This window comes from Marmota monax, unplaced genomic scaffold, assembly GCF_021218885.2.
Source record: "Marmota monax isolate L192 unplaced genomic scaffold, Marmota_monax_Labrador192_F-V1.1 WCK01_AAM20220418_F8-fsc00062, whole genome shotgun sequence".
Taxonomy (NCBI): Eukaryota; Metazoa; Chordata; class Mammalia; order Rodentia; family Sciuridae; genus Marmota; species Marmota monax.
In genome coordinates, this window is record NW_026695221.1 from 5,098,630 (window position 1) to 5,118,059 (window position 19,430).

A 19,430-nucleotide genomic window follows, 5' to 3' on the forward strand; every position below is an offset into this window, starting at 1 on the left:
TTTTCTCCTCAATCCCCAGCCACTTCTCACTAACCTGTTTGTTGACTATTTTCTCCACAGAAGCTTCTCACAGGCAACAATCTCATGCTGAGAATGGAAGCTAAACCCCCCACCAAAGCCCTGGTGCCAAAAGGCATGCAAGGAAACTTGGAGAACCAGAATTGTGGCATATCTTAGGCCGACACAACCTGGCTGAATGGATATTTGTATATTCTCTGGCTTTTGTTCCTATAAATTATAATGTTTCTTAGGATTGGCTCAATTTCTATAAGCAACTCTTTTTTTCTTCTCCTTCAGTCTTTGAAAAGACTTTGTGTACTAATTTTAAAAATGCATTCCAGGGGTTGGAGTTGTGCTCAGAGGAAGAGCATTCACCTCTTTCTCACAACATAAACTAAGTCTGAAAGGACTTCTGAAAGATGGAGTTCTAGACCCTTTGGATCCAGATAAGCCCATTATTCCCTGTCTTCTAGTACCTTCCTCATCTAGTGAACCCAGTTCAGTTTCTGACCTCAGTCAGATGCCAGAGACTTCTCTGCATGTTGTGGTTTGGATCTGAAAGTTTCCCTCAAAGGCTCATGTGCTGAGGAGTTTGTCCCCAATACAGCAGTGTTCAGAAGTGAAGACTTTGGGAAGGTAATTGAATCATGTGCTCTCCCATTGATGGATTCATAATGTAATGGCATTATTGAGAGGTGGTATAAACTGTCAGAATAAGGCCCAGTTAGAGGAATTAGGTCACTGGTGGTATGCCCTGGCAGGAAGTAATTTGTGCCTAGCCCCTTTCTCTCTCTCTGCCTCCTGGCCACCATAACATAAACAGTTTACTCCACCACACCCTTCACCATGATTTTCTACTCACCTCAGGTCTGAAGCAATGGAGTTGGCTGACCTTAGACTGAAATCTCTGGAAATAAGACCCAAAAATAAATCTTTCCTCCTTTAAGTTGTTTTTCTCAGGTATCTTGTCACAGAGATGAAAAACTGACTAAACCACACTAAAGGATCAATTCCTATCTTTCATAATTTCTAAACCCAATCTGGATAGAAAACATTTGCTCATGTTCAGCTCAAAACACAAATCCATGGAGCATCAGAATGCTAGAGAGAACTTATCCATGATTCCCTAGATGCCACAAGGAAATAACATGCACAATGGGCTTACCGGTATCTCTGCCTGGTTACTCAATGGCCCAAGGGACGGGGTTGCAGGAGATCTGTTTTGGATCATGTTGACTATGCCAAAATGTAAAAGGGAAAATTCCAATTATGTCAAATAGAATTTATTTGAGCAAAGAACAAAACAAAACATGATTTGAGAATCAGACAGCTGCCAGAACCAGAGCTGGTTCTGAGAACTCCAGCCAACAACGTGATCTGACAACAGTTATAGAAAAATGGAAGTGAGGCGTAGAGAGCAACTTAATTGACTACTGCTTAGTCCATCAGCGAGTCAATTGGTTACAGCTTGGATAGTGAGACGGACACAGGGTCTCCTGCAACCAACCAAAGCTCAGTTGTTGTGATTAAAGACCATATTGCCTTGGTTTGTTGGACCCAGTATAAGTGCCCAGCCAAATCCATGACCTCCCACAAATTTCATTTAATGTTGGAGCAGAAGAAACACCTGCCCATAAATGATGCACCACTTGATACAGATGACTTAAAGCTTTTTTCAATCTGAAGCATCAAGGTCTATCTGTATCATGTATTACTGGTCTTTTTGTGTCTGACTTATTTCACTCACTAAACAGGACAATCTCCAATTCCATTCATTTTTTTTTTTTTTTTTTTGCAAATGATAGGATTTGTTCTTATTTATGGCTAAATAATACTCAATTGTGTATATATAGCATATGTTCTTTATCCATTCATCTGTTGGTAGGTACCTCGGCTGGTTCCGTAGCCTGGCTATTGGAATAGTGTCACCACAAATATGGGCATGCAGATATCTCTTTTGTATATATCCAAAAGTGAGATAGCTGGATTAAATAGTAGTTCTATTTTTAGTATTTGAGGAACCTCCATACAGTCTCCACAGTGGTTGTATTAATTCACATTCCTAACAACAGGGTGTAAGGGTTTCTTTTTATCCACATCTTCTCCAGCTGTGTTATTTGTTAATGTGTGGTTAGTGTGTGTGTGTGTGTGTGTGTGTGTGTGTGTGTGTTTATAATTGTCATTCTAACTGGAATGAGATGGAAGCTCATTGTAGTTTTTAATTTACTTGTCTATTTGTTTCTTTTAGATACTGGGAATTGAACCCAGGGGCACTATGCCACTGAGCCACATCCTCAGTCTTATTTCTTTCTTTTTATTTTGAGACGGGTTTTCATTAAGTTGCTGAGGGTCTCACTAAGTTGTTGAGGTTGTCTTTGAACTTGCAATCCTTTTGTCTCAGCCTCCAAGTCACTGAGATTATAGATGTGTGCCACTATATCCAGCTTAACTATAGTTTTGATTTGCATTTCCCTGATGGCTAAAAATATTGGTCATTTTTAATGTATTTCTTGATCATCTAGTCACTTTGATAAAGAAAATTCCTAGGTGTACTGAATTTTACTCTAAAATTAAAAATTTTCTCCATAGTGAATTCACTTGAAAGGAAAATTTTCCCAAACAGGGGCTTGGACACCCCATATTTTTCACACCTTTGTCCTTTATTCATTCCTACTACCTATAAATCCTTCTTCTCTGCCTCCACTGTCTTTCATATGACCAAGTGAGTTTCATTATTAAGGTTGCCTAGGTGTCATTTACCTCCAAGAAACCTACTGAACCCTCCTCACTCTTCTCCCTATCCTAAGTGAGCTGTATTCTACCTCAATGCTCTCCTAGCATATGTGCACAGTCCAGTGGATGACACTTAACCCATGGAAACAGTCACCCATTGACCATCCATCTCCCCAACAGAACTCCAAGTTTCTGCAGTTCAAAGTCTATTATATCTTCTCTATCCCTAGCAGCCCACGCCAGCACCAAGTAGACTAGCCCAGAAAGCACAACAGCAGGTTATAGTAAATTAAAATCTGAATAAGTGTTTTCCCCTAAATACAGAACAAACCTGAGAAGGGGCCATTTTGGAGGCAAATGGCTCAGCATGTGGAGACCTGGCTAGATTTTAATCTCTCATTTTCCCCTGTGCTGGGTGCTTTCATACGGGGCATAGACTACATATTATACAGAATCTTTGCTTTCTAGTTGTGTGACCTTGGTTGGGTCAGTTTAATACTCTCAATCTCAGCTTTCTCATCAGTGAAATGTGGAAATGCAGAAACAATAACTGACATCTGTAGGATTGTTTGACAAATTATCAAAAGTAGCATATGAAAAGCACCTTACGAGGTGCCTGGCACAGAGTAAGTGTTCCAGAAACAGTAGAAGTTATAGTGACTATTGTTTATAAGGAGGTTCAGGAGAAGACTTGAAGCTTTGAAGCCATGACTTTTTTTCATTTGCATTTGCATTTGACAAAGATTGCTCTGGCAGCAGCTTAGAGAATGAATTAAGTGGAGGCAGAGAACAAAGTTGGGAGGCTATTTATTACCAACTGCTAGATAAGAGATACAAGAGCCCAAAGTAGAGCAGAAGCAAGAGATAAGCAGCAGAAACCTGTTTTCTGCACATCCTTTGGCTTGTATCTCTTGCTCTGTAAACCTGTATCCCTGCAGAGCCTCTCTGCAGGAATCATCAGGAACCTGTGCAGAGTCCTGCTCCAAGGAATGGTGCCAAAGCAATTAAGCATGTAACAATGCATTAAAATAGAAAGGCAGGTGGGAGGGGAGGAAAAACACCATGGCTTTCCCCATGGGACCCAGAAATCGCTAATATGCATCCATAATGCCCTGGAAATTTCTGCAACTCAAATGTCCAAATGAGAATGAAAATGAAACCCCATATAAGCACATGTGCTCACAGACACACATATGTTTCTGAGATGGGTGCCAGACTGAGAGAGCCCAGGCCAGCTGAAGAATGTTTTCCAGACCCACAGTATGAGAGCTCCCAAGAGCAGGGGTGCAGGCAAAATGGGAGGCAGGGTGGGAGAGGAAGGTCCTTTGCTCCATAGGCCTCTCTCTAGGTACTAAGCTCATGTGCTCATTCCCGATTAGAAACACATGCACTGTCGGGCAAGGCAGGGACCAGAAATCAACAACATATAAAAATATTGCCTTTCACAAACACTTTCCCTCCACAATCTCATCCTCATCCCCAGTCTCCTTCATTTCTTTATTGGCAATGGGGCTTGCTCAGGAGGGACAGGCTCTTGTGTCCCATAAATAATAACACGAGCGGAGGCTGTGCATATGGTTTGTGTCTCTATTTCTGAGTCATTCTGAATGCACCTGAAATTGTAACAGCCAGGGGAGAGATTTCCAATGGCATACAAAACCTACTTTGAGAAATGTGGAAGGAAGGCTTCTCCTTCTTTGAGGGGGAGTGAAACATTTCAGTGTTTTCTTTTGTTTTGCTTTTTTATTAGTGCCAAATGGCAATGGTGCCATCTCAACACCTGTAGTCATAACTCGGAGGGACCTTCACCTGCAAAAGCATGTACCTGAACATAGACTCTCAGAGCAAAAGTGTCTTTTGAGCAAGAGCTTTTTTTTCTTTCAACCTGGACTGGAGCCCTAGACAGTATCAAGAGTTTCATGAGCATTCCCCCAATTCTGCATTGTGGTTGATCTCCTATGTGTACACATGTGTTTTTTCAGTGAGAAAGCCCCACTGACTGTTGTCAAATTCTTGACAAGATCCATTACAAAAAAATGTTTAGAATTACTGACTTAGCTGTTAACAAGCTCTATGACCTTTCTTCTCATCTGAAGTTTGGGTTTTCTCTTTATTACTTCATCATGCAACAATCCAATTGCTGCTTAGCACCTCCACCCATGAAAACCCTGACAGAATAACCCAAAAATTGAGGACAGAAGATTTGGAGCAGGTGCACTCAAACCCTGATACTGCTGCTAACACCATGACTTTAAGCCAATATGTTATCCTAGCTCATCCTGAGTTTTATCACCTCTATATATGGATTATAAAACTCCTTAGGCATTTTTTAGAAGATTAAATGAAATAATGTATGTGAACCTTGTAGCACAAGGGAAGTAGTATCTACAATAAAATAGTTGTTGCTATTTTTTCTCATCTTCATCTTTTATCATTTTATTATTAGGGGAAATTTATTATATTCTGAAAAGAATATTGTTTCTGTTCTTCCTTCAGTACAAAAGTCTCCCTCCCAATATTAAACCAGAATGTGTTTTCCTGAAGTTTCTAACCATTTATCCTCACTGACACTTAACAATAAAGAGCAAGAGGTAGAGTTCAAATGCAGTCTTTCCATCATTCAATAACTGCATGCCAGGAAACCTTTCAATCTAAAACAATGTATTATAGTAACAATCATCTAACAGGAAAGGGACAGTTAAAGCTAGTGAGCTTTAGATTCAAGATAAAGTGATTTTTTTCATGTGTCTGTTCCATGAAGACGTTTTGACAATAAAGATATTCTTCGTGGCATTGAGTGGATCATTTTAAAACTTAAACATCACTAAGCAAATTTAGAATCTGGATATATTTAGCCTTTACCCCAAATATTTCTTGCCTGTGGTTCCTATTACTATCAGCACTCTTATTAACCCAGTGTTTCTTACAAATTCTTCCAACCCTTAATCTCCTGCTGTTACAATAAATGAAGACATTAAGGCATAGTAAGCCTGACAGTTCTTGTCCTCCCAGAGCAGTGCTAGTTTCTGTTCCTGATGGGCTCTAAGCTCCATGAGAACCGGCACAATGGCTGTCTTGTTCTCCTTTGAATTGCCAGCACCAACCACAGGGTCTTATGCATGTAGGAACTTAATGATTACTTGTTAAACAAATGAGAATGAATAATAAATGAAGGAAGGAATGAACGAATGAACAAACAAACTTACAGGCAATCATAACTTGTGCAAAGTAGACCATGTTCCTTTATGTATCCATAATTTATATGCAATTGAAGCTATAAAAATCCTGTTCTAAAAGGGAGAAATGGGGGTATAAAAAGGAGGAATGAGAACAAAAACCAAAACATAGAAAACATTAAGTCCTATACCCCATATCCAGTATCCAGGGAATGAGGGCATAAGATGTGTGCTCCAGGGCTGAGGATGTGGCTCAAGCGGTAGCGCAGTCCCCTGGCATGCGTGCGGCCCGGGGTTCGATCCTCAGCACCACATACAAAGATGCTGTGTCCGCTGAAAACTAAAAAAATAAATAAATAAATTCTCTCTCTCTCTCTCTCTCTCTCTCTCTCTCTCTCTCTCTCTCTCTTTAAAAAAAAAAGATGTGTGCTCCAAGGGACTTGGGTGCCCCACCCCATGACCCTTGCCAGCTGCAGCTCCCTCTATTAGGCTGGCTTTGCTTGTTGCCTGTGGCTTTCCTTGGTAGGTGGTCCACATTTCCAGCATCTCTAACTTCCTGAGGTCTCCATTGTAACTTTGGTCTCACTCTCATGGCTTCATGTGTTTGTCCTTTCAGGATCTTCCCACAGGCATTCTGACTCTTCCACACATTGTGTGACCTCCCAAGCCTTCCTTTGAAATCTCAGTGAAAACCTCCAAGACTCCATAATCTTACACTTGTGATGCCTGCAAAACCAGCATCACATGGATGACACCAAGAGCTGCTGCCTCTAGGAGCCATAGCTGTGCTCCCTTGGGCCATGGCCAGTGGCCTCTGAGTGTCTGAACAGCTAAACATGGTGATAGGAATTTGGGAAAACATCATCCTAGGCAGCCCTGTGGGAGCAGGGAACCCAGGGGCTCTCAGCAAATTCTTTCAAATGAATTTATATTTTTACAACCTTGATCCTTTGATGGATTGGATCTGGTAAATTCCTGAAATGCCCTCAAGGCATCTTTCCTATTATCCTGATGCAAGGAACTTGATTTCTTTTTAATGATGCTAGTCTCTTCAACAGTTACACTTTATGTGAGCCTAACCCCAACTTTAGACTATTTTCTGATCAAACTAAAAGTCTTTAAATCTTTCAGGTCTGCTTTCTCCTTCTAATTCTCAGTGTAAGTTTGGCTAAAAACAAACAACAATACCATGTCACCACCTGAATGTTGTCTTGCCTTGAAATGTCATCCACAAGATTAAATAGTCCATCATCTTTAAACTCAGCCTCACACAAAGTCTCACAGAATTAATAAAATGTAGACAAGTTTTTTTGTTGTTGTTGCTGCTGTTTTTGTTGTTTGCTAGGATATAACATGAGTGCCTCTACTCCAACTCCCAACAGTCTTCATTCCCATTTAAAACTTCATCAGCACAGTCTTTAGAGTCCACATTCCTATCAGTATTCTAGTCATCCGAGTTTATACCAGAATTATTCATTAAGCTCCACTTACAGCATTCTAGGGCTTCTCTAGTCTGCACTCCCAAACATTTTCAAACTTCTTCTGCAAACCAGTTCCCAAAACTTCTGAACCACATAGTCCCAGCAAAAACCCTACCTTTCAGTACCAATTTTCTGTGATAGCTTTTTGTCACTATGACAAAATACCTGAGAAAGTAAATTAAAAGGAGGAAAATTTATTTTGGCTCACAGTTTCAGAGATTTCAGTTCATAATTGCTTGACACCATCACTGTGGGCCTGTGATGAGGCAGAACACCATGACAGGCAGTGGATGCTGGAGCAGAGCTGTTTGCCTCATGTTATTCAGGAAACAGAGAAAGAAAGAGAGTAAGGAGCTAGGGACAAGATATCCCCTTCCATAGAATGCTCACAATGGCCTACCTTTTCCAACTAGGTTTTACTTCCTAAAGCTTCCACCACTTCCCAACAGCACCACCAACTGTGGGCCAATCCTTCAACATACAGGCCTTTGGGGGATACTCCACAACCAGAACATAATAGTCTTTTTGGAGCCTATTGTCAAAGGAGAAACCCCACTAAGGTTTGGGAGGTGATGTGCTTGACTAGAATACATCACTGATGGCTCTGTAGATAATCAACTGCAGATGAGTGGGTGTGAAAATATCAGGGTCACTTCTTAGTCTATTTCTATCATCTGGGGGAAAAATGAGAATCTGAAATAAAACTGTGGCTGTAGGGATGAACAAGAAAGGATTACTCAAGAACTCCTAGAAAAAAGAAAAAGCAGTATGAAATGACAACTAAGTCAGGGAGAGAAAGAATCAAAGAGAACACCAGATTTCTATCTTAGTTGGCCATAAGGATGGTTATTCTATAAAAGGAGATGGAGAATTTCAGGTATGTTTAGAGGAGAAAGAGGAGATCCATTTGGGGCATGTTGAGCTGGAAGCTCAGAAGACAGTGTGGACTGGAAATTTAAAGTTGAGAGTTATCCACGTATACATGAAGCTTAAGACCTTTTAGGTGGATAAAATCACCCAAGGAGAATGTTCAACTGAGAACAGAAGCTGGTTAAGGATAAGAATCTATGAAATGCCAACATCAAATAGGTGAAAGAGGAAAAGGAAGCTATAATCAAAGGTATGAAACAAAAGACAAAAAAAAATGGAAATTTTGAAAAAGAAAGAGTGGTGAAGATGAGCAAATACATTGGAATTCCAGGAATATTGGCATTATAAAAAAGTGAGCTATGACAGACAGGAGCAATTTCAGTAGAATGTACATAGAAACCAAGCAGTGATGGCTCAATGAATAAATGAATTGTGCAGAATGTAAGAACAGGCCACTTTTAAAGTTTAAGTTGGCAAAAAAAAAAAGATTTGTGGGTATCTGGGACTTGGAGAGAACAGAGTAAAAAGGACATTCTCATGTCAAAGTGAGAAGGATAAGCTTGAAAATAAAGGAAAGAGAAATAAAAATGATTTTTAAAAAAAGACCAAAGGGAATTAAGAGAGAATTGAGCAAGGACACATCTATGAGTTAGCCATGTTGAAGGAGCAAGTCCACAATTCCTCATCTCTGCCCTACACACCAGTGTGCCCCCATATTATGATCAGTGTGTAAGATTGATTGATTGGCGATTGCCAGTATCTGCCAGGTATTATGCTGAATGGAAAGGTTTAGAAAGGTAGGGTTTTTTCTTCACCAAGAGGTCTCACATCCTGTAAACAAGAAGTAAAAGACCAGCCTTAGTGTCCATCCAGTGCAAAAGAAAATCATGTATCCCTCAAAACATGCTAGAGCTTTCAAAGAATATACTGCAAATGGGGCAGTAAACACTTAAGCAGTAACATGGTGATAAAGGAAAGTAAGGAATACAAGTAGTATGATAATCGGTCTATTGGTCCATTTTTATTACTGTAATAAAACACTTGAGGTGGAATAACTTATTAAGTTTTGGAGGCTGAAAGTCAAAGATAAGGTAGCCCCTTTGATCAGGCCATAGATGAGGGCCTAATAGCAGATGGCATCATGGTGGGAACATATGCAGAGGCAAGAGATCACATTGCCAGGCAGGAAGTGAGAGATGGGGGAAGAGGCCAGACCTACTCATCTTATAACAACCCTCTCCTGAGAAATAAACCAAGTGGTTTCATGAGAACTACCTTAATACCATCTAAAAGTAGTGCTTTCAAAGATCTAAGGACTTCCCCCTAGGTCTTACCTCTTAAAGGTCTACCTCATCTCACAACATCACCACACTAAGGATTCAGCCTTTAACACATGAACCATAACAATTAAAAATCCCTTTATAAACACTGAAGTTTCATTTTCCTGATGCAGTCATTTTCCTACAATTGTTTGCTGGCACTAAATTTATTTTTTGAGTGTCATAATTTAAAGGCGTGTGCAGAACATGAAAGGGTAGAGAAAGCATTGCCTTGTCCTCCAAAGCTAGAAGAAATGAAGGCAGTTATGGGTGCAGGTGAAGTTGAGAACCATGAATAATCTCTGATAGCAAATGTGGACTAATTCAGCCTTGACTTATCTGACTTTTCCATGTAAATCCCATAAATAGAAAGGTGAATTCAGTTATAATGGAGGTCATGGACCTCTTTATAGTCATTCAGGAATCTTCACCACAATCTTTAATCCAAGTCCAATCCAACCCTGCTGTAGCAGATTTCCTTATATTCCTTTAATTCCTAGAATGCATGTCTTCAATACAAAACATTTCTTACATGTATGCTGTCTTCAACAGACATTTGTCAAAACCTCCTGTTCAGCATCTGACTTTGGAAATTAGCATAAAAAATTATGATCTTTGAAACAGATATATTGGTTCTAGAAAAAGTTTGTCTTGCCTATTAATATGTCAAATCTTAATTAAAGCTAAGATGTAGGCTTAATTACAATACTTTACTTTGGTGTAGACTCTCATGTTTCTTAGCTCCATGACTATACTCACACATCACCTGCCTCCTTTATTATTTAGGCATAATACCTAAACCAATGTATTTTTTTGTTCTTCTTAAGTTGTGGTACATTTAGGTTTCTTGTCTGTGAAACCAATTATGATCATTATTTTTGGGGAGAGAGGTGTCTGTTAGAACAAAGATGCTGATACTTAGCAATGAGTATTGAAGATAACTTTCTTGGAATTTCTCAGTTGGACAATAGACTTTGTTGAAAGAGGAAAGAAAATCTATAAATTCTGTTAGTTACACATATGGTTAGCTCAGATCACAAAGAGTCCCAAAAAAAGCTTAGTGGGCAGACCACAGGAGCCTCAGAACAACCGACTCCATGGGCTCATTCCCTTCAAAATCCAGTACCTACCCAAGTCTTGGCCTGGGGTTGGGGCGGGGCAGAGGGCAGGAGAACCCAAGTTCTAAATGCACAGAGGAGAAAGCCAAAAACAAAGGAGCATGGGCCCATATGGTCCTCTAGATGTGAGCACACCACTGTCTCAAGACCCAGTGTGCTTCCACAGAATAGGAATGGCGGCATGCAGTGTTTGTCTAGAGAGGCACAGCTGGGCAGAGACAGCCTCCATTCTTCCCTTGATTCTCCACCTATGCCTGCAGGTATGGCAGATACTCAGAATGTCCAGAGAGGCCCATGGGGAATATGTAGCTCAGCTATCCTCATGAATTCTCCATTCAGGTCCTTCTCCCACTACCTCAGGTTTCCTGAATTACCTCATCATCACAGTTTCTCAATACTAACTCTCCTACTTCCTTTAGCCATAATCCTCTGGCTGTCAATGTCCCTATTTGTATATAATTGATATGATTTTCAGGCAAGGTGTGCCTAGCACCATGTACAATGGTCTGTCATTTCCCCTTCTCTGAATACTAAATTGCTTGTGATACAACCTAAGAATTCAAGTTCTGTTTTATTCATCATTTCTCACTGTGGGCTGATCTGAAATGCACAGTCAACCAAATTGCAAGTCCTTTTAAACCAGGTCTCTACACCCTTGTGCTTATGTAAACTGATTTTTTTTCTTTACTTCAAGCCAGGACTTGACTTGTTGAATTTCATTTTATTGATTTTGGCCCCTAGTTCCAGTCTTTTAAGACTATTTTGAAACACCACCCAATTCTGGCCATCTCTTCTTCAACATTTTTGTCAGACAATTTTATAAGACATAAGAGAAATATATATCAAGCTTGTGGGTAACACAGGAAGTCCTATATCCCTGGAGGTCCCCCTTTGGAATGACTCTAAAGCCTTAATCAGCACATAAAAGAACAAGAGAATACCTCCCTTGCTAAAACACAACACAAAACTTGGCAAGCTTTTTGGAGAGGAGAAAAGCTCCAGAAATATGCCTGCCTTAGGTCTCAGGTTGCCCTAACTCTTCAATTCAGAGTACAAAGGTCAAGTTAGACAGACCTATATTGGGGTCCCAGCTATGGAAGTCATAAAAGTAAATATTGAATAATTTTCCTATGAACTACCTAATAATCATCGCCTTATCCGAGATGTGCTAGTATTCCAAACCCAAAACACAGAGAGATTCACTCCATCTGGAGAGACTTACCTTTCACATACAGAGCTGGAGCCGCTCACCTATAGCAGGCCTCAAGTCCAACAGTGCTTTCATCATACGGCAATCAAAATACAGAATCTGACTTAACTTTCCCATATGCACATATAAATACGCCGTAGTAAATCCCTACATCATGTATAACCACAAAACTAGGATCCTAATTAGAATAAGAGGTAGTCCATGTGTGTACGACTATGTTAAATTATACTCTATTGTCATATATAACTAAAAAGAACAAATAAAGAATAAATTTTAAAAAAAGAATTAGCCAACTCACGGCAACAGGAACTTCCTTTTTCTTATACTCCTTGATTGTGGTATTCAACCATGGTAAATTAATAAACCATACTCTATACACAAAGATACAATAAGGCACTCAAATTGACTCCCTGCTAAATTCTACACGTAATACCCCTATGGCATTCCCACTGAACTCCCATATGGTCGGTGCTATGGTTTGAATATTGTCCCCCAAACTCATATAGTAGTTTAATTTCCTAAATCACATTACATGACGTTAAGAGAATAGAAGCTTAATTTGACTGTGGTGTTTAGAGGTAGGGCTATAGGGAAATGATTAGAATTAAAGAAGATCATTGAGGCAGAGCCCACATGATTGTATCCTGGTAGACTTACAAGAAAAGGGAAAAAGACAAGAATAGACACACAAGATAGACACACATGCTCCCTGGATCTTGCAATGTGGTGCCCTGAACCACCTCAGGACTCTGCCAGCAAGAAGGCCGTCATTACCAGATGTGGCCCCTCAACCTGTACTTGAAGAACTATGAGCCAAAATAAACCTCTTTTTTTAATAAAGTTAACCTGCTTCAGGTATTTCATTATAGTAATAAAAAAGAGACTAACACAATTTGTATTCACTCATCTCCATATTCCCAGTCAGTATCTTAGACTACCAGTATCTTGAAGTCAGTATCTTAGACTGTCAGTGAATAGTCAGCACCTCCTATATAATCTCAACAACCATTTGCTGGTAGTTTTAATCATTCAGTAAGCATGTATTTCCTTTCTTTACTTTTTAAAACTCTCTATATCTCTATTTCTCTCTGTCTTTCTTTATCATAGGACCTCTCTTCTACCAAGAGCAGGTTCCACACAAAATACTGGCTCAAATTATAGATAACTATACCACTTAACTAGCTGTGCAACCTTGTAGAGATTATTTATTCTGCGTCTGATTTTCTTCACTGCAAAGTGGGTCAATAATAATACCCAACTGACAGGCTTGTTAGAAGGGCTGTGGGTGAGCATGTATGATCTTAGGATGCTGACTGACAATTATTTCTTGATATTTGTCTCTACTTCATCTATTTTCTACTTAAAAGATAAATTTTCCACCTTTCTTCTGATTTACCTTGCCACATTTTAGTCAGACCCGGAAGATAGCACCAAGCAGTCTTTCTTACCTAGGTTTTCTTAATTAATTCCCTTCTCTCTTTTAGTCCTTGATGTTCTTCACATATGACCCATAGTATAGGGTCACTAATAGATTTCTTGTATTAACATACATTGATTATAAGATATATCATCAATTAAAGTAGTTTTCAAAGGGAAAATAAAAGAATCATTGCCACACTGAATATATGCATTGTTTATCCACATTGCAACTTGCAAAACTTAAGTACATAGATATGTTTTCAAGTGAATATTAACATGTTAGACCCATATATATGGCAACTAGAATATGGAGAGAATTACAAAATTATTCTACAAATGGACCACAAAGCTCACTTGGCCATCTTGCAAAGATAATAATACCACTTATCACAGAGGAAAGCCAGACAAAAGGTTGAGTGGTTTATATGATCCATTATTTTTTGGAAAATACAAACTAAAATATATGCCTACTCACAATATAAAATTATATCTGTATTTTAAGTGATAATTAATCTTGTTTGAGTTTTTTTTTTACTTTGGAAAAGTAAACAGTATAAAATTTAACATTTTAATCATTTTAAGTATATAATTAAGTGGTATTAAATGTATTAAGTACATCTAAAAACAAGCAACCATCATCACTATCCATTTACAAAAATTTTTCATCACCCCAAACAGAAAATCACTAAACTTCCAATTTATGTTTTCCCTCTACTCTGGTAACCTCTATTGTATTTTCTGTCCCTTTGCATTTTCTTATTCTGGATACTCATATAAATGAAGTTATACAGTATTTGTCCTTTTGTACCTGACTTAGTTTACTTGACATAATGTTTTCAAGATTCATCCATGTTATAGCAGGTATCAGAATTTTGTTACTTTATAAGGTTTCAATAATTTTGTATATATATATATCTGCTATAGTTTAAATATTGAATGTTCCCCAAAGGCCCATGTGTTGAAGACATGGTCCCCAACCCATAGCGCTATTAGAAGCTAGTGGAGCCCAGTAGAAACAAGTTAGGTCATTAGGGGCATACCCACATGGGGAATATTGGAATCCCAGCCCCTCTCTTTCTCACCTTTTCCTTCCTGGCTGCCATGAAGTTAGCAGCTTCCTCCACAATATGCTTCTGCTGTGATATGCTGCCTCACCACAGGCCCAAAAGCAATGGGGGCACACGACCATGAACTGAAACCTCCAAAATTATAATCCAAAATAGAATTTTCCTCTTTTAAATTATTATCTTAGATATTTTGTTACAGTAACAGAAAGCTAACTAACACAATATATAAGAATAGAATTTCTGGATTATGTGGTATTTTATGTGTGCTTATTTATCTTATGTGACATTCCCATCAGCTATACACGATGGTTCCAATTTCTCCACATCCTCAACAATACTTTTTCTTTACCATTTTTTAAAAATAATCATCACCCACTGTGCATAAAGTCAAATTTAATTGTGGTTGATTTGTATTTACCTAATGTGTAGCTGAGCATCATTTCATGTACTTATCAGCTATTTGTATATTTTCTTTGGATACATACATATTCAGTCAAATAAAGTTGCCCATTTCCGAAATGGGCTGTTGTAGGAATTCATTATATAGACCAGATATTAATCTGTTTTCAGATATAAAATTTGCAAACATTTTCTCCCATTCTGTGGGTTGCTGTTTTTTTTCTCCTGATCCTGTTTTTTAACTTACAAAATTTAATAATTTAGATGAAGTATAATTTAATTTTTATTTTGTTGTCTGTACTTTGGCTGCCATAGCCAAGTAAGCATTACTAAATCCAATGTCCTGAAGCTTTTTCATGTGTATTCTTCTAAAAGCTTTATGGATTTAATTCTTACATCCAAGTATTCATCCCATTTTGAGTTAATTTTTATATATGATGTTAAGGATGGGCTCAACTTCATTCTTTTGTATGTGGATATTCAGATTCCCAAGTACCATTTGTCTTTCCCCTGTTAAATGTTCTTAGTACCCCTGTTGAAAATCATTTGACTGTGTATGTGAAGGATTATTTCTGGGTCCTATATGTTGTCCCATTTGTCTATATGTCTTTCCTATTGCCAATACCATAACTACTTTTATTAGTGTAGCTTTGTAGTAAGTTTTGAAATCAGGAATGGTGAGTCCTCCAACTTTGTTCTTTTTCAAGTCTATTTGGCTACTCCGGGTCTTTTGAGATTAAATTTGAATTTTAGGTTCAGTTTTTATATTTCTGTTCACTGTGACCAAAACACCTGACAAGAACAATTAGAAGAGGAAAAGTTTGGGGGTGCTCATGTATTCAGAGGTTCAGACCAAGGCCAGCCAACTCCATAACTCTGAGCCTGAGGTAAGGCTCATGGCAGAGGGGTGTGACAGAGGAACACAGTTCAGAACATGGCAACAGGAAACAGAAAGAGATCTCTGCTCACCGGGGACAAAATATAAACCCCAAAATAATGCCCCAAGTGACCCACCTCCATCAGTCACACCCCATCTGCCCAGTTACCACCGAGTCAATCCATATGAGTGGATTAATCCATTTATTAGGTTAAAGCTCTCATAACCTAATCATTTCACCTTTAAACCTTCTTTTGTCATCTTGCACATGAGCTTTGAGGGATTACTATTCAAACCATAACAATGTTTACCATAATCTGGAGGAATTTTCCTTTTTTCTTATTCTATTGTTTTTCTATTCTCTATTGTATTTATCTTCACTCAAAGCTTAATAATTTCCTTCTTTCTGCTAACTTTGAATTTAGTTTAATTTTCTTTTTCTAATTTCTCAAGGTGTAAAGTTAGGTTATTGATATGTTTCTTCTTTTATAAAATCAGCTAAAAATTTTCCTCTTAGCCCTGCTATGCACTACCCCATACATTTTTTTGGTATGTTGTGTTTTCATTGTTATTTGTTTCAAAATATTTCTGAAATTCCCTTGTGATTTCTTCTTTGAACTATTGGTTAAGGGTGTGTTGTTTCATTTTTACATATTAGTGGATTTTCTAGTTTTCTGTTATTCATTTCCAGTTTCTATTATAATCAAAAAGATACTTTATATGATTTAAATCTTTTAAAATTTATTAAGACTTGCTTGGTTGCCTAACGTATGATCTATCCTATCTTAGGACTAAGTACATAAATATAGAACATGACAATGTTTCACATACACTTGAGAAAAAAAAATGTGTGTTTTGCTGTTGTTGGGTGGTATGCTTCATACATGTCTCTTACATCTAAATGGTTTAGAGCGATGCTGAAGTCCTTTGCTTCCTCAATGATCTTTTGCCTGGTTGTTCTAGCCCTCATTGAAAGCAGAATATTGGAGTCTCTACCTATTGTTGTAGACTATCCATCTATATCTTCAGTTTTATCAATGTTTGCTTCAAATATTTTGGAGCTCTGATGTTTGGTGCATAACTTCTTACAATTGCTATGTTTTGACAAATTGATACTTTTTTCAATATATAATGTTTTTCTCTATATCTTGGTACATTTTTTTTCCTTAAAGTCATTTTTTTCTGATATTGATATAGCTATCCCAACTCCCTTTTGGTGACTTTTGGCATGAAATATCTTTTTCACATCATTTCACTTTTGACCTATGTGTATCCTTAAATCTAAAGTGAGTCTCCAGTAGGTAGCATATAATTGGCATTTTTATCCATTCTACTAATTTATATTTTAATCCATTTACATTTTATCTACTAAATAAATGTTTTAATAAATTTACATTTAAAGTAATTGCTGAAAAAAAGAACTTACTTTTGTAATTTTGCTATTGGTTTTCTGTTCTTAATTTTTTTCCATTACTGCTTTCTATGGGATTTAGTTGATTTTTTTGTAGGTGATATTTTATAACATACTGATATGCTGCTGTGTCTTTTGGGGGAAGAAAATAAGACATAATATTAGTTATAATAAGGCATTCACATTAGATGTGATTTACAGGTTTCAACTACTTATATTTGTACATACATGGTTTTGTACCATATCTCATGATCAATTTGGCCAATTGCAGTGATAGGAAAGAAAACAGCTGGGGAATGGGCATAATACTTCTCTTTTTCCTGGTCTCTGTGTTGAATCAACTGAGAAGGGAAGATTAAAATTCCAACTTTATTATGGGTATAGCTGTTGGAAATAAGGCTTAGATGTGGAACAACATTAGTCTTCCTAACAGTAAACTTTGAAATTCAACAGACTTAATCACATCACTATGGCAATCCTATACTAGATAAGCCTCATCAGCAGGGACAGAAGTACCCTCTAAAATGCTACAGAAGCAAAGCAGAACATGAGTTCTGCAAGGCAGATGGTAAGAGCATGAGGAGACGGGAAGGACTGAGCTGCACTTACCCAGTTCCTGATCCCAAGTTTACTGATCAGAATAATCACTTTTCATTATAAGTATGCATTGATTTAGAAATCTTCCGGAGACTAAGTTTTTTTGAAACTGGGATTCCCTCCTACACTAGCTGGATAGAGGCTGTCATAAGAGACAGGAAGACGTAGCCTAACTTCAAAAGTTAAGAAAGGAAGGAGGTGCCTCTCCTGCTCTGATACAACAGGGAGAAAAATCACAGCCTGGCACATATCACCATGCTTTGCATTCCATTGCTGCCCCTAGTAACAGTTTCTGACAACAAAATGTGGCTGGAATGCACACTTGTGTTAAATTATTGCTCTTGTCTAGGATAAGATAAAAAGACATTTCTCCTGAGTGGCTTACTGAATAGAAAATGGGTCTTGATGGCCCAGCAGTCAGGTATTTCCTGACTGGGTATCCTTATACCAATTACTTAACCTCTTGGTACTTTGGTTTCTTCATCTGTTAATAAAGTGAATTACAATAGTACCTACCTCATAGAGTTACTCTGAGCTTTAAATAAGTTGATGTATGTGAACTACTTAGAACTATACCTTTGAGTGTCCTATAATTGTTGAATATTATTACCTAATACTCTGTCATTTTCAAATCTCTTTATATTAAAAAGAAGGCAAGGAAGATAGACATTTCATAAATAGGCTTATATGCAGAAACAGAGTCTGTGATGTTTATATTGCTCATTTTACAACACTAACTTTCTCTTCTGGCTCGGAGAACTTGGGGGTTGAATGGGGATCCAATACTCCCATATATCAGGAAAAATTCACAAGAACACTGTTGAGATTTGATGATGGAAGGAAAGACATGATTTCAGAACACTGCTATATGTGCATAAGTCTTTCTGATTCCCATTTCCTTTCCTTCCTAACTAACTTCCTTGATACTTGCTATCCCAAGTCACAGTCTTCGTACCCCATCCATAAGGGAAGGGTGAGTAGTGTTGACAAGCCCTTAAAGTCAAGGGATTTTCTCTCCCCTGTAAATTCTGTTATTTCAGAATGGCTGAGATGTGGTGAAGTGGGGATGACTGCACTCTGTGCTCCAGAGGCTTTTGCTGGAGTGTTGGCAGGAATTGCATCATTGGAAGCTCAAGGGAGGCCAGGGAGGACATCAGGGCTAAGCAAGACAGAGCAAAGCCATGATCCCCACATGAACAGTCAAGGAACCAAATGATAGGCCGGAGCTGGAATCCCTATGGCTGCAGCTCAGAAGCCAGAAAAGCACAAAAAAAGGCCAGTGAGCCTTTGGGAAATCCCAGCTGTTCGACACAGGAGACTGACAGAAGGCCACCAGCAGGACCACACTGTGGGCCTTCAGGAGTGCTCCCAGCTGAAAAACCAGGGGTAGCATTTCTATGGGTGCATAAGCTGTCAGAGGAGTTCAGAGCAAGGATTCTTCTTGAAAGTTTAAAGGTAAGTTAGGGCAGGACTTTGGGCACTAAAATGATTGTCAGAGGCTTCCTGGAGACCATATATCCAGAGTACTGGTTGGAAATGGACAAGGGCATGCTATCCTGGCAGTTGGTCTTCTTCTAAGAGCCTGTGACATTTGGAGCTTATAGTACTAATTATAATTGCTGATACCATCTATTAAATGTCTACTCTGCCAGGAAACGTGCTGACATTCACACTTATCATCTCATGTAAATTATCCAACATCACTAGCAATTAGAGAAATGCAAATCAGAACTACACTGAGATTTTTATCTCA